This window comes from Canis lupus, chromosome 28 (assembly GCF_048164855.1).
Source record: "Canis lupus baileyi chromosome 28, mCanLup2.hap1, whole genome shotgun sequence".
In the NCBI taxonomy this organism is placed as follows: Eukaryota; Metazoa; Chordata; class Mammalia; order Carnivora; family Canidae; genus Canis; species Canis lupus.
Window position 1 is genome coordinate 10216528 of NC_132865.1, and position 13896 is coordinate 10230423.

At 38.2% G+C, this 13896-nt stretch overlaps 1 long non-coding RNA gene and 1 pseudogene across 3 annotated transcripts in view; one reads left to right on the forward strand and one right to left on the reverse strand.

Annotated features, from left to right (window-relative positions):
• The window catches only part of LOC140620181 (uncharacterized), a 56569-nt gene extending 44526 nt beyond the window's left edge, over positions 1–12043 (forward strand). For 2 of the 3 annotated variants that reach the window (XR_012019935.1, XR_012019933.1), the window contains exons 3-6: positions 498–648; positions 5624–5697; positions 6142–6173; positions 11175–12043. This is a non-coding gene — a long non-coding RNA (uncharacterized lncRNA). The remainder of the gene's footprint in view (positions 1–497; positions 649–5623; positions 5698–6141; positions 6174–11174) is intronic. The other variant, XR_012019934.1, reaches the window with a different exon arrangement.
• On the reverse strand, positions 482–5417 carry LOC140620180 (uncharacterized; annotated as a pseudogene).
• Positions 12044–13896: the final 1853 nt, after the last annotated feature.

The following is a 13896-nucleotide window of genomic DNA, read 5'->3' on the forward strand; positions in this document are numbered from 1 at the left end:
AAAACCTTATGAAAACTGTTCCTATGCTTGTCTTATTTTGCCCACAAGAGTCTAGTCCTAGGAAAGATCTCTCCAATCTTGGAAATGCATATTTCTCAGGTTATAATGGTAGGCAGCCCAATATTTTGGTTGAGGAGACACAAGGTAGGAGATGTGCAGGCAATATGTTCAACTGTTTTTGCCTAGAATATGACCTCTTTTCAGAGGTAAAATCAGCCCTCACGGCAGAACTTATCACACTTATTGCAAAAACATCCCCACAGAGGGAATGCAGTGGCCAGTACCCTCAAGTAACCATTGATGGGAAACAATTATAGAACTGGTGAAAGGTCTTTTGTGCTTGTCTTAAAATATTAAAAAATCTTGTCAGTATCATGTAATCAAGAGTTCTGGATGAAACCAAGTGAGGCTATTAACACTGGTACATTTTATTTTATTGTATTGTATTTATTGTTTTTGTGGCTCTGAAAACTTTTTTCTTTATTGTTATTTTACAGTGTACCATGAACATCTCTTCCATGCACATGAGTGAAAGATCCCCTCCTGAAAGACCAAAAACACTTGTAATTGGATCAAAAGGCTGCTGGTAACAAGAGTGACACCTAAAGCGAAGGATCAGCCTGCCCAATGCCAGCCACGGAAAGCAGGGTCAGCAATACTCTCATTAGAGAAGTTAGAATTGAAGGCCAAAGGCATTAAGGATATGGGATATCATGTAAACCCGTTTGGCCCCTACCTTGGCCCCTCATTCCTCCGACACTCCATTGCCTCCTTGGGGCAAACGGATCTTGTACATCTCTTTGCATCCAGTGAAAACCATCCCTTTTCTTTTTATTTTTCCTAGCTCTTCCTGAGCCTTTGACATATCTCCATATTCTCTCATTATCTCCTCACTGCTCAAGTGCCTTTCCTGTAAGTCCTCCTGATGGTCCTTGGGGAGATTGTCCATCCCCCCATCCGGTTTTCTTTTCTTTCCTGGGCATGTAATCTTCAGCTGGGCACTTTCCAGCAGCTGGTCGCTCACCCCCGGGCTTTGCCAATGATTCTGGCTTGTCCTCACCATCTGGTTTTTCCCTCATTCTCAGACTTGCCCTGCTTTTCCTGCTTTCCCTCATCTTCTGGTTGCCCCTCGTCATCTGGCTGTCCCTTATTCTGGAGCTTTCCCTCATGCCCTGACTTCCCCTCCACTTCCAGCTTTTCTTCCTCCCCTGATTTCCTTCCTCTTCAGGCTCTCCTTCATCTTCTGGCTGTCTCTCAATTTCCAGCTTTCCCTCATTTTCATTGTAGAGTTTTTCCATGTTGAGATTTTCCCTTCTTTTCCTTGCCCTGCGGGGATTCTGGACAGGTTCTTCTTCCTTTTCTAGCCTTGCAGAGTATTGGGGACAGACACACAGACTTGAGGGGCCTGGGGCAGGCCTGCACCTCCTCCCGCTTGCAGAAGCCCAGTCACCCCTCATGGGGCCCTCTGGTTCCACGCAATGCTGGTGCATCTTAGATAGAACTTGAAAATGTATTGTCTCATGCAGCTCAGCGAGGGAATGCACAATGGGAAAAAAAGAAAAGAAAGAAAAATATATAAGATACCTATTTTTATTGAACTAATTAAAATTTTGTCTATACACTCATAAATTACAAGTTAAGACATAATTAAGAGAAATCTGTCCTTAGTCACAGTCCCATTCACTCCTGATTCCTTCTCCCAGAGAAAACCACATTCTGTTCTTCTCAGACTTTGTCTCTATATTTAAAACGATATAATTTTATTGTTCCTTTAGAAAATTTTAATTTAGATATCCAACTATTTAGCGAAAGAAGTTAGCTCCTTTATATGCACCCACTTCTTCTTTCCCATGTATGTCTCTTCCCATCTTCTGAGTGTAGCTGTCACAACTGATTAAATCAATATTTAGTTTTTTTTTTTACATTACTATTACCTTTAAAAAAAGATTTTATTTATTTATTCATGAGAGACACACAGAGAGAGGCAGAGACACAGGTAGAGGAAGAAGCAGGGTCTCTGCGGGGAGCCCGATGCAGCACTTGATCACAGGACCCTGGGATCACACCCAGAGCTGAATGAAGGCAGATGCTCAACCACTGAGCCACCCAGGGGCCCTATTATTACCTTTTAAATATGATTCTCAGCTGGACCATTTATTGTGCTCATATTTTTTTTCTGGCCTTTTAAAAATTTCTCTAAATTTTTTGTGTACCTATGACATTCATCCCCAAATATTCTAGCAGAGATTCGATTTCATCTTCTCCATATATTTAAATAGCATTTTAAAAAGATTTTATTTATTTATTCATGAAAGACACACAGAGAGAGGCAGAGACACATGCAGAGGGAGAAGCAGGCTCCATGCAGGGAGCCCGACATGGGACTCGATCCTGGGTCTCCAGGATCATGCCGAAGGCAGGTGCCAAACTGCTGAGCCACCCAGGGATCCCCTAAATAGCATTTTTTTTTTGTTTCTTTGTGTCTTTTTCTTTTTTTCCTCTTTTTGATATTTCTTAGAGACCCTGTCCTTCCACTCCAATTTACACTGGTTGCTTTCTTCACAAATGGAATCCTGAAATTTCCCTTTTTGACCATCCTGGGAGGGATGAGCCACCCAGGCATCCCTTTCCTTTGCTTTTTTAGCTTTCTCTAATGGCAGTGTGAGTTACTATTGATTCTTCTCTGTTCTAACTTCCAAAATTTTGTTATGTCTCTTATCTGCTGAAATTTCTTATCCTATTTTATTTATCCTTAAATGTCTGTGCATATCTTATTCTTCTCCTGTTATTGTAGTGGGGTTTTAGGAGGGGGTAGGTGGCAGCATATTTCTTCAATATACCACATGAAACAGAGATCTCTCATCACAGTTTTAGTTATCAAAATTCTAGAATGACTAATATAATGTCTATAAGGTGAAAGACAGAGGAAGCTGAAGAAAAAAAGTTATTCAAGTGCAGTTGATGCATTAAATTGCTACTGCCAGATGGAGATTATATATTTCTCACTGTTAAGTATATTATGGGCTTTTTCTTTTTTCTTTTGGCCTTATTTCATTTTAAGCATCACTAAATAAAATGGACACTAGATGGCTCTGTAAAAGCATATATATTCAGAACATTCCATGTAGTTCAAGAATTTGAAGGCATCATAAAAATCTTTGATAACAAAAGAAAATAAATTTTTTAGTTATAAAAAATGAGGTTTTTTTAAAGATCTTATTTATTTTTTTGAGATAGAAACTGGGACAGAGAGAGAGAGTGCAAGAGCAGGTTGAGGGGCAGAGGGAGAAGCAGACTCCCCACTGAGCAGGGAGCTTGATGCAGGGCTGGTTCCTGGGACTCTGGGATCATGACCTGAGCTGAAGGCAGATGCTTAACTGACTAAACCACCCAGGTGGCCCAGAAAATGTGTTTAAAATCACTGCTAGTTATTAAGGAGTGAATTCAGAAATTTGTAAATTTTCTAAGTGCTATTTGTTATCAATAAATATTTGTCAAATATTTGCCAAATGCCAAGTACTATGAGAAATAATGGGGCTATAGGGGTAAGTAAGATTGACATGGCCTTATCTATAGGGAATTTACTGGCAGTAAAAATTCAGATATGAAATAAATAATCACAAATGATATGTTAAACAATTTCAAGTATTCAGAGTTTTGTGAAAAGCTATAAAACGCTATTTGGAATATATATCAGGTTTCCTAACTTAGACTGGGTCAGGGAATGCTTTGCTGAGAACATGAGGCTCAAGCTGTTTTGAAGGATAAATAGACTGTTAAGCAGTTGGCTGAAAAGATGTGTTTTCCAGGTAGAGGAATGGCATAATTCAGGCCCCAGTGACAGCAGGGGAGAACACAGAGCATGACCAAGCTGCCACTTCAGGTACAGAAGTGGGCAGGGGGAGAATAGGACAAAGTAAAGCTGGGAAGGTCCACAGAAGAAAATTATGAAAGGTCTGGGATTTCATAATGAGTCTAGGAGAGTTGAGAAGCTGTGAAGTGTTCTATGCACACTAATTATGTGATTGAATTTACATTTTTAACAGAGAGCTTTTGTTACCTTGTGCAGTATAATATGGATTCCATCTTGTAAAGTTTCCAACTTTTCTCAAGTTGTTCAAATCACTGGGTTGATAATGGTCACCCAAAATAACTGAAATCAGTGTATAGAAGCAGTGGCTTTGAGGATCTAACCTAGAAGACATAAAAGTCCCCAAAATGAAACAATCGAAGGAAACTTTAGAAGAGAAATATGTAGGAATGTATTAGTATTTATTGTATGCATGTGTATGCATGAATGTATGAATATATAATGTGATATATATATATATATATATATATATATATATATATATATATACATACACACACGAAGAGAGAGAGAGAACCTTGGATAAATGGTCACAGTCAACATGACCTATATTAATTATCATGATTTTATTTTTTCTGCTCTTACTTTATCTTCAATTGATATTTGGTTTGGATTATATCATGAGGTGGGAAGGGACTGATACTGAGTTACAATGGCATAAGTTTGCCTACTTTTGGTCTTTTCTTTTCTTTCTTTTTTTTTTTTTTTACAGAAATGGTCATTTCTTTTATAAGTAACATAATATTGTCCTCTGCTGTGTGTTTGTATTAGTTTAGCCTTTATCCTTTGAGCCTCCATGTGGTCTGATTGAACAACCCCAAGCATTAGGAACACCTTATAGGAATTTTCATCGAATTTTTAGAGTTGGAAAGAATATTAGTGATCATATTTTTGTGGATTTCACACTGTTTTGTGGAATCTTAAGCAGTTCCTTCAGAGTATCTCAGGATTGCCTAGGAAGTAGATGAAGGTTCAAGATGGCAACGCTCTGCCCATCCTTCCCCTTTAACTGAAGAAGTTGTGCTTATCTGTTGAACTTTTGTGCAATGTTTTCTTTGAAGAGAGCTTTTTGCTACTGGAAAGATCTGTTATTGTCCAAATACTCATTTTCGTGGGAGGACACTGAGGACAAAGATTGTAAATGGATTTTTCCAGGTCCTAATGAAAGAAACAAGACTTGCTCCTAGACATCTAGTACCAGAAACTAAGTTTATTCCCCACACAAATATGCTGGTATGTAAATGGATTTGTTTGAATTGTTTTATTTTTGTTTGAATTGTTTTAAAGAGAAAACCCAGCTATTTTAATAATAGAGTTCCCAGAGAAGATTGGAATTAAGAGTTATACAGTGGGCGAAAAAAAGAAAACAACAACAACAACAAAAACGTTGTACTAGTGAGTGCTAGAGTAGTTTTCTTTCTTAAATTATACTGTTTTATTTAGGTCTATGATTAGGTATAATAGCACTTACCATCACCCCTTACAGGTAAATGGATGTCCATTAATTTTTTTCTGGTTCTTTTTAGAAGTATTTAGAAGGAAGCTGCACAGAAATTAGTAAAGAAGAAGTAGCAAAATATTTCTCAGTTAAGAATTGACAAAATTGACAAAAGCCCCCAATTAGTGCACTGGATTATTTCAAAGTCACAATGTGTATATAAGGACCTCACTGCCCTTTTCAGGTTAGTAAGACATAAAGATTCAAATGCTGGAATAACAGGACAAATACTCTTTTTTTTTTTTTTTTTCTAGAAGAAAATGGACTTCTTTTTGGTAGTTTTAAGAGTCTGGTTAAGAGCACCATGAAATATCAGTGGAGACATCCTGTGAGTAGAAATAATAATCTCAGTATTTAACCACGGTGGGATGCGGGCTTAAAACAATCAGAAAGTTTGTTGGCAATTGGGCTTCATTAATATTTATATGAGCAAGGTTTGGGGGATTCCCCTGCCATGTTGGATATTATCCTTCAGTTTTGGATACAGGGTTGACTAGGAGGAATGGATGAGGAATTTAGGATAATAACCATTTACTAATAGAATAAAAATATTTCAATATACTGATGTGCTCTGGATGAGATATAGCCCCCGTTATGGGAATAGTTTCTTTTAAAACCACTGTGCTGGAAATATATGTGGACCTACCATATTTGTTTCTTAAAACCTCTTCACTTAGCCATTTGTGAATTTCTGGTTTTGCCCTTCAGATTCAGGTATCACTCTGACTCATGATCTCATTTTTGCATCTCCTCACATCTAATGATATTTTAGGATTTGGTGGATCAACTGTCTCTGCATTCCAGGTAACTAACCTCAGTTTATTTTTTTTTTTAATTTTTTATTGAAGTTCAATTTGCCAACAAATAGCGTAACACCCAGTGCTCATCCTGCCAAGTGCCCCCCTCAGTGCCCATCACCCAGTCACCCCAACCCCCCACCCACCTTCCCTTCCACTACCCCTGTTCATTACCCAGAGTTAGGTCTAACCTCAGTTTATTGATTGTTGATTAGTTTGCTATAATTTTGGCAGTTCAAAGTATGGTATTACACTATTCAATATAAAATGAGGAGAATATAGAGAGAGCACAGGGACCTTTGAAAGTTAAAAGATGCAATTAATGCAATTAATTCAGATGCAATTAATATTTATATTTCCATAAAATACTTAAGTGATTTAGGAGATAGTAAGTGGTCATAAATTTAGGCATATCTAAAAAAAGATTTGATAAACCTCCTGAGTTAAATAAAACTTTAATTAATGATTGTTTAATTAATTTAAGGGTACTCAAAACTATATTTAGTTACAGGATTAGTTTTAGCCTTGCTTTAATGAAACACTTCCCAACTTACCTGATCATAAAAATCATGTAGGGTGCATATTAAATAATGCTTGGGCAGCCCGGGTGGCTCAGCAGCCTAGTGCTGTCTTCAACCCAGGGCCTGATCCTGGAGATCTAGGATCGAGTCCCACGTCGGGCTCCCTGCATGGAGCCTGCTTCTCCCTCCGCTTGTGTCTCTGCCTCTCTCTCTCATGAATAAATAAATAAAATCTTTTAAAAAATGCTTAATTTCAGGTCCCTTTCCATATATACTCAATGGTTGTCCAGGGGACGACCTGGAAATGTGAATGTTAAAAAGTACCCTCAATTAAATCTTATGAATAAATAATTTGGAAGACACCGTTCTACTTTGTAGATTGTATTGTTTTAAGTTAATGTTGAAGAGTAATCAGAATATTTAGTAGGATAAGCAGAAAAAATACTAGCTCCTAAACTTTAGTGCTATAATATATCAATGCATTAGAAAGGTATAGGAAAAAATTGTGAAAGACTTGGAAATGGACAAAAAGATTGTTGGATGTCTTCGATGGAAAATTAGCATTGTCTAACACACACTTCCAGGTTATATATTATAGAGTGAAAGCTATTTTACAACTTTGTAAGTATAGAATATTGATAATGATTAAATGAATGATTATTTTCCATAGAAAGACAAATTGTGTCCTATGCAGATGTAGTTAGTTATTGTCCTATTGGTATTGACCAATTTTTCATGTTTTAAGAAAAATCTATTATTTCAACATTTCTGTCCATATCAATCTACTATCTATCTGTTTATCATCTATATATCTACCATCTCCTCTCCCTGCCCTTTTTTTCCCCAAGAATTAATGAGTCAAACAATATCTTTGAGACATCTTCATTTAATATTTATATGACAATCATAATTATATTCTTTAAAAATTTTCAGTGGGCAGTATACTACCCACATCTTATTTATCCTCCCTGAAAAGGAGAAGAATCAAGTCATTAGTTTCTCTAATATTATTTTTCCAAAGGATCATGCATTCAAAGAGTGTGCATAGTGCCTGGGTGAAATTAACCACCCTAGAGGTTCCTTTTAAAAAGCACATCTAACAACAGATGAATGGATAGATATTACTCAACCATCAAAAAGGATGAAATCATACCATTTACATCGATGTGGATGGAACTGGAGGTATTATGCTGAGTGAAATAAGTTGATCAGAGAAAGACAATTGTATGGTTTCACTCATGTGGAATATGAGAAACAGTGCAGAGGATTATAAGGAAAGGGAAAGAAATCTGGGAAGAAATCAGAGAGGGAGACAAATCATGAGAGACTCTAACTATAGGACACAAACTGAAGGTTGCTGGAGAAGAGGTGGGATTGGGGATGGGGTAACTGGGTGATGGGCATTAAGGAGGGCACATGATGTGATGAGCACTGGATATTATATGCAACCAATGAATAATAGAACTCTACATTTAAAACTAATGATGTACTATATATTGGCTAAGTGGACTTAATTTTTTTTATTTTTTTAAAGAAGATGAGGGGATCCCTGGGTGGCTCAGCAGTTTAGCGCCTGCCTTTGGCCCAGGGCTCGATCCTGGAGTCCCGGGATCGAGTCCCACATCAGGCTCCCAGCATGGAGCCTGCTTCTCCCTCCTCCTGTGTCTCTGCCTCTCTCTCTCTCTCTGTCTATAATAACTAAATAAATAAATATTTAAAAAAAAAGATGAAAAAAGCGCATGTCGTGTTAAGAGGTTTAAGGAATTGAGAAAACAGTTTCTAGGAGCAAATCTAGTCTAGTGATTTTCTCCAGTATGTCAGACAACATGACACATGGCAGTTTTCAGAACAGGAGGATCACTGTGAGGGTATTGTATAGAAACCTAAACTGGGTTTCCTGACATTTGTCTGTTTCCTGACCTGAAAGAGAAAAGCTCTAACATGTGCTCTGGTCTGGGTTGCCTGTGAATAACTGATGCAACTCTAATTCAACGTGTAGCCTCTCACATTTTGTTCATTCTTTGTAAGTTAAGTTCTTCGGCACGCTTATGGTGGAGATATATAGGACACTTTTCCTGTTTCAGTGACCCAGAGTAGAGGCAGACACATAAGCAGACACATAAACTTACTATGATATTAATAACAGAGGAGGGTACAGCTACCTGGTTAGCATAGAAATGCCATTACATGAGCAAGGGTGAGTTAGGAAATTATAACAGAAAAGTTAACATTTAATGTGGTCATACTTTTTCTCTGGAGTACAATATTATTTAGTCTTTTAATTATAAAAGTAGTATATGAATACTTTCGAGGTTTTAAAATGCCAAACATTGAAGCAAGGTCTTTAAGGATGAATTAGGGAGATAGATGAATCCATGAGTAGGAGGTGAGTCTAGAGGGAAGAGGACACGCCAGGGAGTAGAAATTCACAAAGTGGAGCTGTAGGAGACCATGGCAGATTTGGGAAATAAGAATACGTAGTTCAATGTCAGTGGAGCAGAATACTGTGGGGAGCGTTTGGAGATGAGATTACGATGAAGACTGAGTTAAGGTTGCAAGAATTCTGTATGTTTAGATGTTTATTTTTCCCCTTTAAGGCAGAAGAATAACTTGATTAAATCTATAATAGAAAGATCACTTTGAGAATGGGCTGAAGTCAGAGAGTCTGAAGGCAAGGAGTCTCAAGGAGTTTTATACCCATGGTCTATTTTAAATCTCACGGAAATGGGATTTGGCCTCACGCCTCTTAGCCTAGCTGCTTTGGTGTTGTCTTTGTTGCCATTCTTCTGGAGAAGTTACTGGTTTTTAGGTAAGAAAGTGGATGGAAGGCATTGAAGGTAGGACAATGAGCATAAAACAAACAGGGCTCAGGTAAGTACAATAGTGTGTGTTATTGACTAGTTGTGGGATAGTGATCAGAGAGTTTTGGGCCTTGAATTCTTATCCTACCTGTGACCTTAACTGGGTGATGGCAGGAAGTCAGTGAAGCTATTTTGGAATTCCAACTCTCTCTCTCTCTCTCTCTCTCTCTCTCTCTCTCTCTCATGAGGAGGTTGATCAAGCTAATTTCTATGGTCTCTTCCAACCTTAAAGGTCTATGTTTCTTCGTAAATATCACTGTGAGCTGGTATGTTTGGAGAGAGTGTCACAGAGGATATGAAGTTATTAACTATCATTTCCATTTCGATCTCGGATGTGACAAATATCTTCTCTCTCCGTTTCTTTGGCATTTTATATGTGCTTTTAATATAGGACATACCACATTACACTGTAATTGCTTACAGGGGTGCTGTTTAAAGTATTTAATGGCCACTTTGGCATAGGTACTTACATAATAGAAGGAACCTAGCTATAAACAGGTGGGAAGGTCATTTGGTGCACACTAGTCAAGTATCAGCTCTGACTGCTTGCATGTCTGTCTCTCCTTCCGGACCATGAGTGAGGCAATGGCAGGAACTGTGTCTTTATAATTTTGGATTCCACATCCTAAGGCAATGCTTGCCTCATAGTAGATGCCTAATCAATATTTGTTAGATGAACGGACAAATAATTTCCAGTGTCTCCTTGGTGTTTGACAGGCTCATGTGCTCAGTGAGTGTAGCTATGTTGCACGAGCTTGTAATGAAAGGAAAACGATGCTTGAACAGCTTTGCTTTTAGAAGAAAGCTGACAACCCTGAGGGCAAGCAGTTACAAAAGTACCTAAGATACTGGGCACTCATTAATTTCCAATAATCTTTTATTCCTTCTTTCTAGAGTCAATTATATCATAAAACTGGAACGACTTTCATTTTATTTTTTTTTGTCCAAAAGAAAGCATTTCAAGGGCAAAACCCTCATTACTTCTTCACACTCACTTTATAAGCTATGGAGTTTTCTAGTTATAGTAAAAAAAAAAAAAAGTAATGTAAGTTTAAGTCTTATCAGCATCTCAAGGCTCTTCTTGCTTAATCTCTTCCTGACAGAAAGAGATTTCTGTCCTTTTCCTTATTATCTAATCATGTTATACTTTGATTGTGAGTCTTCCACAAGCACAGGATGGCTGACTCATCGTTTTGAATTTATCTTGGAAGCAGCTGTAAGAGTTTAAAAAAAAAAAAAACAAAAAACAGAAAAAACCTTGGTCAAGACATGTTGGTTAAAACTCCTCTTATTTGTACCATGAATTGTACAATATCCAGTTCTCTTTGTCACTAGAGTATCCTAACTATAGCATTGGTGCCTGGGTCAGACTGGTAAAATAGCTATATTGAACACATGGAGCTCCAAACAAATGTTTAGAAAATGCGTTTATTCAAACTGTAATGATTCCGTGTGATTTCTTTCATCTTGTTTTTAATTCTGTGAAATGAGGTTACTTTGTCCATTTCTCTTCTGTATTACAATATTTAGTTTTTCTCTAATGTAAACACTGGTGAATTTTTCATTGGATTTGAATATCTTCCACTTGTGCATTTTAGTATCTCTTATGGATTTTTCTCCAAATAGATTCAGTTCCTCCACTTTTTGAATTAATGGCATGTTTATGAGCTGAAACACGATGACAGATATATGACATGTGAAACAAAAGAAGACAGGAACATAATTAAAGGTATGGGCTCTGGAATCCTCATCCTGAATTTAAATCCTGGCTTTGCCCTTACCCTCTCCTCCAACTGGTTGTACAAACTTGAGCAAATTACTTTACCTGAGACTTGGTATTCTGATATTTAAAGTGGGGTGGTCCCCGAATAGCCAGGGGAATTTTAAAAAAGAAAACCATATCTGGGGGGCATCACAATGCCAGACTTCAGGTTGTACTACAAAGCTGTGGTCATCAAGACAGTGTGGTCCTGGCACAAAAACAGACACATAGATCAATGGAACAGAATAGAGAATCCAGAAGTGGACCCTGAACTTTATGGGCAACTAATATTCGATAAAGGAGGAAAGACTATCCATTGGAAGAAAGACAGTCTCTTCAATAAATGGTGCTGGGAAAATTGGACATCCACATGCAGAAGAATGAAACTAGACCACTCTCTTGCACCATACACAAAGATAAACTCAAAATGGATGAAAGATCTAAATGTGAGACAAGATTCCATCAAAATCCTAGAGAAGAACACAGGCAACACCCTTTTTGAACTCGGCCATAGTAACTTCTTGCAAGATACATCCACGAAGGCAAAAGAAACAAAAGCAAAAATGAACTATTGGGACTTCATCAAGATAAGAAGCTTTTGCACAGCAAAGGATACAGTCAACAAAACTCAAAGACAACCTACAGAATGGGAGAAGATATTTGCAAATGACATATCAGATAAAGGGCTAGTTTCCAAGATCTATAAAGAACTTCTTAAACTCAACACCAAAGAAACAAACAATCCAATCATGAAATGGGCAAAAGACATGAACAGAAATCTCACAGAGGAAGACATAGACATGGCCAACATGCATATGAGAAAATGCTCTGCATCACTTGCCATCAGGGAAATACAAATCAAAACCACCATGAGATCCCACCTCACACCAGTGAGAATGGGGAAAATTAACAAAAATTAACACCCATCTACAAGCCAAGGCAGGAAACCACAAATTTTGGAGAGGATGTGTAGAAAAGGGAACCCTCTTACACTGTTGGTGGGAATGTGAACTGGTGCAGCCACTCTGGAAAACTGTGTGGAGGTTCCTCAAAGAGTTAAAAATAGACCTGCCCTACGACCCAGCAATTGCACTGTTGGGGATTTGCCCCAAAGATACAAATGCAATGAAACGCCGGGACACCTGCACCCCGATGTTTATAGCAGCAATGGCCACAATAGCCAAACTGTGGAAGGAGCCTCGGTGTCCAACGAAAGATGAATGGATAAAGAAGATGTGGTTTATGTATACAATGGAATATTACTCAGCTGTTAGAAATGACAAATACCCACCATTTGCTTCAATGTGGATGGAACTGGAGGGTATTATGCTGAGTGAAGTAAGTCAGTCGGAGAAGGACAAACATTATATGTTCTCATTCATGTGGGGAATATAAATAATAGTGAAAGGGAATAGAAGGGAAGGGAGAAGAAATGTGTGGGAAATATCAGAAAGGGAGACAGAACGTAAAGACTGCTAACTCTGGGAAACGAACTAGGGGTGGTAGAAGGGGAGGAGGGCGGGGGGTGGGAGTGAATGGGTGACGGGCACTGGGGGTTATTCTGTATGTTAGTAAATTGAACACCAATAAAAAATAAATTAAAAAAAAATAAAGTGGGATGGTAATGAAACCTAGGTCATGGAGCTCTTATAAAACAGCACAGGATTTGGAACACAGTGAGCTAAAAATAAATGTTGGCTTGAAAAGCAAAAACATAATGGAACTCCAAAGCTCATATACATACATATAAAATATAAATAGTACTACCCAGTGAGAAATCATGGTTAGCTATTTCAAAATTCATTTCTTTTTTTTTTAATTTTTAATTTTTTATTTTTTATTTATGATAGGCACACAGTGAGAGAGAGAGAGAGAGAGAGAGGCAGAGACACAGGCAGAGGGAGAAGCAGGCTCCATGCACCGGGAGCCCGACGTGGGATTCGATCCCGGGTCTCCAGGATCAGCCCTGGGCCAAAGGCAGGAGCTAAACCGCTGCGCCACCCAGGGATCCCCAAAATTCATTTTTTAAGTGAATTTTATTCTTTGACAATGATTGATTCATTCCCATACTTTATTATTATGCACAGCACACTGTGAATACAAATGTAACCCCACTGGTTTACATGTGATTATTGCCTGCCTCTATCCAGTCTAGTGTTAGAGTTACTCTTCTTTTACTATTTATTATTTTTTTATTTTTATTTTTTAAAGTTTTATTTATTTATTCATGAGAGACACAGAGAAAGGCAGAGAGAGAGAGGATGAGGGAGGAGACACAGGCTCCATGCAAGGAGCCAGGGTGGGACTCGATCCGGGACTCCAGGATCACACCCTGAGCCAAAGGCAGACACTCAGCCACTGAGCCACCCAAGTGTCCCTTCTTTTACTATTTAAATAGTAATGCCTTGGGGCACCTGGGTGGCTCAGTTGGTTGAGTGTCTCTGTCTTCTCTGGTAGGATTGAGATCTGTGTCTCAAGTCAGGCTCCCTGCTCACCAGGGAGTCTCCTTCTCCCCCTCCCTCTGCTCCTTCCCCCACCCATGCTCACTCTCTCTCAAATAAACGAATAAAATATTTTTAAAAATAC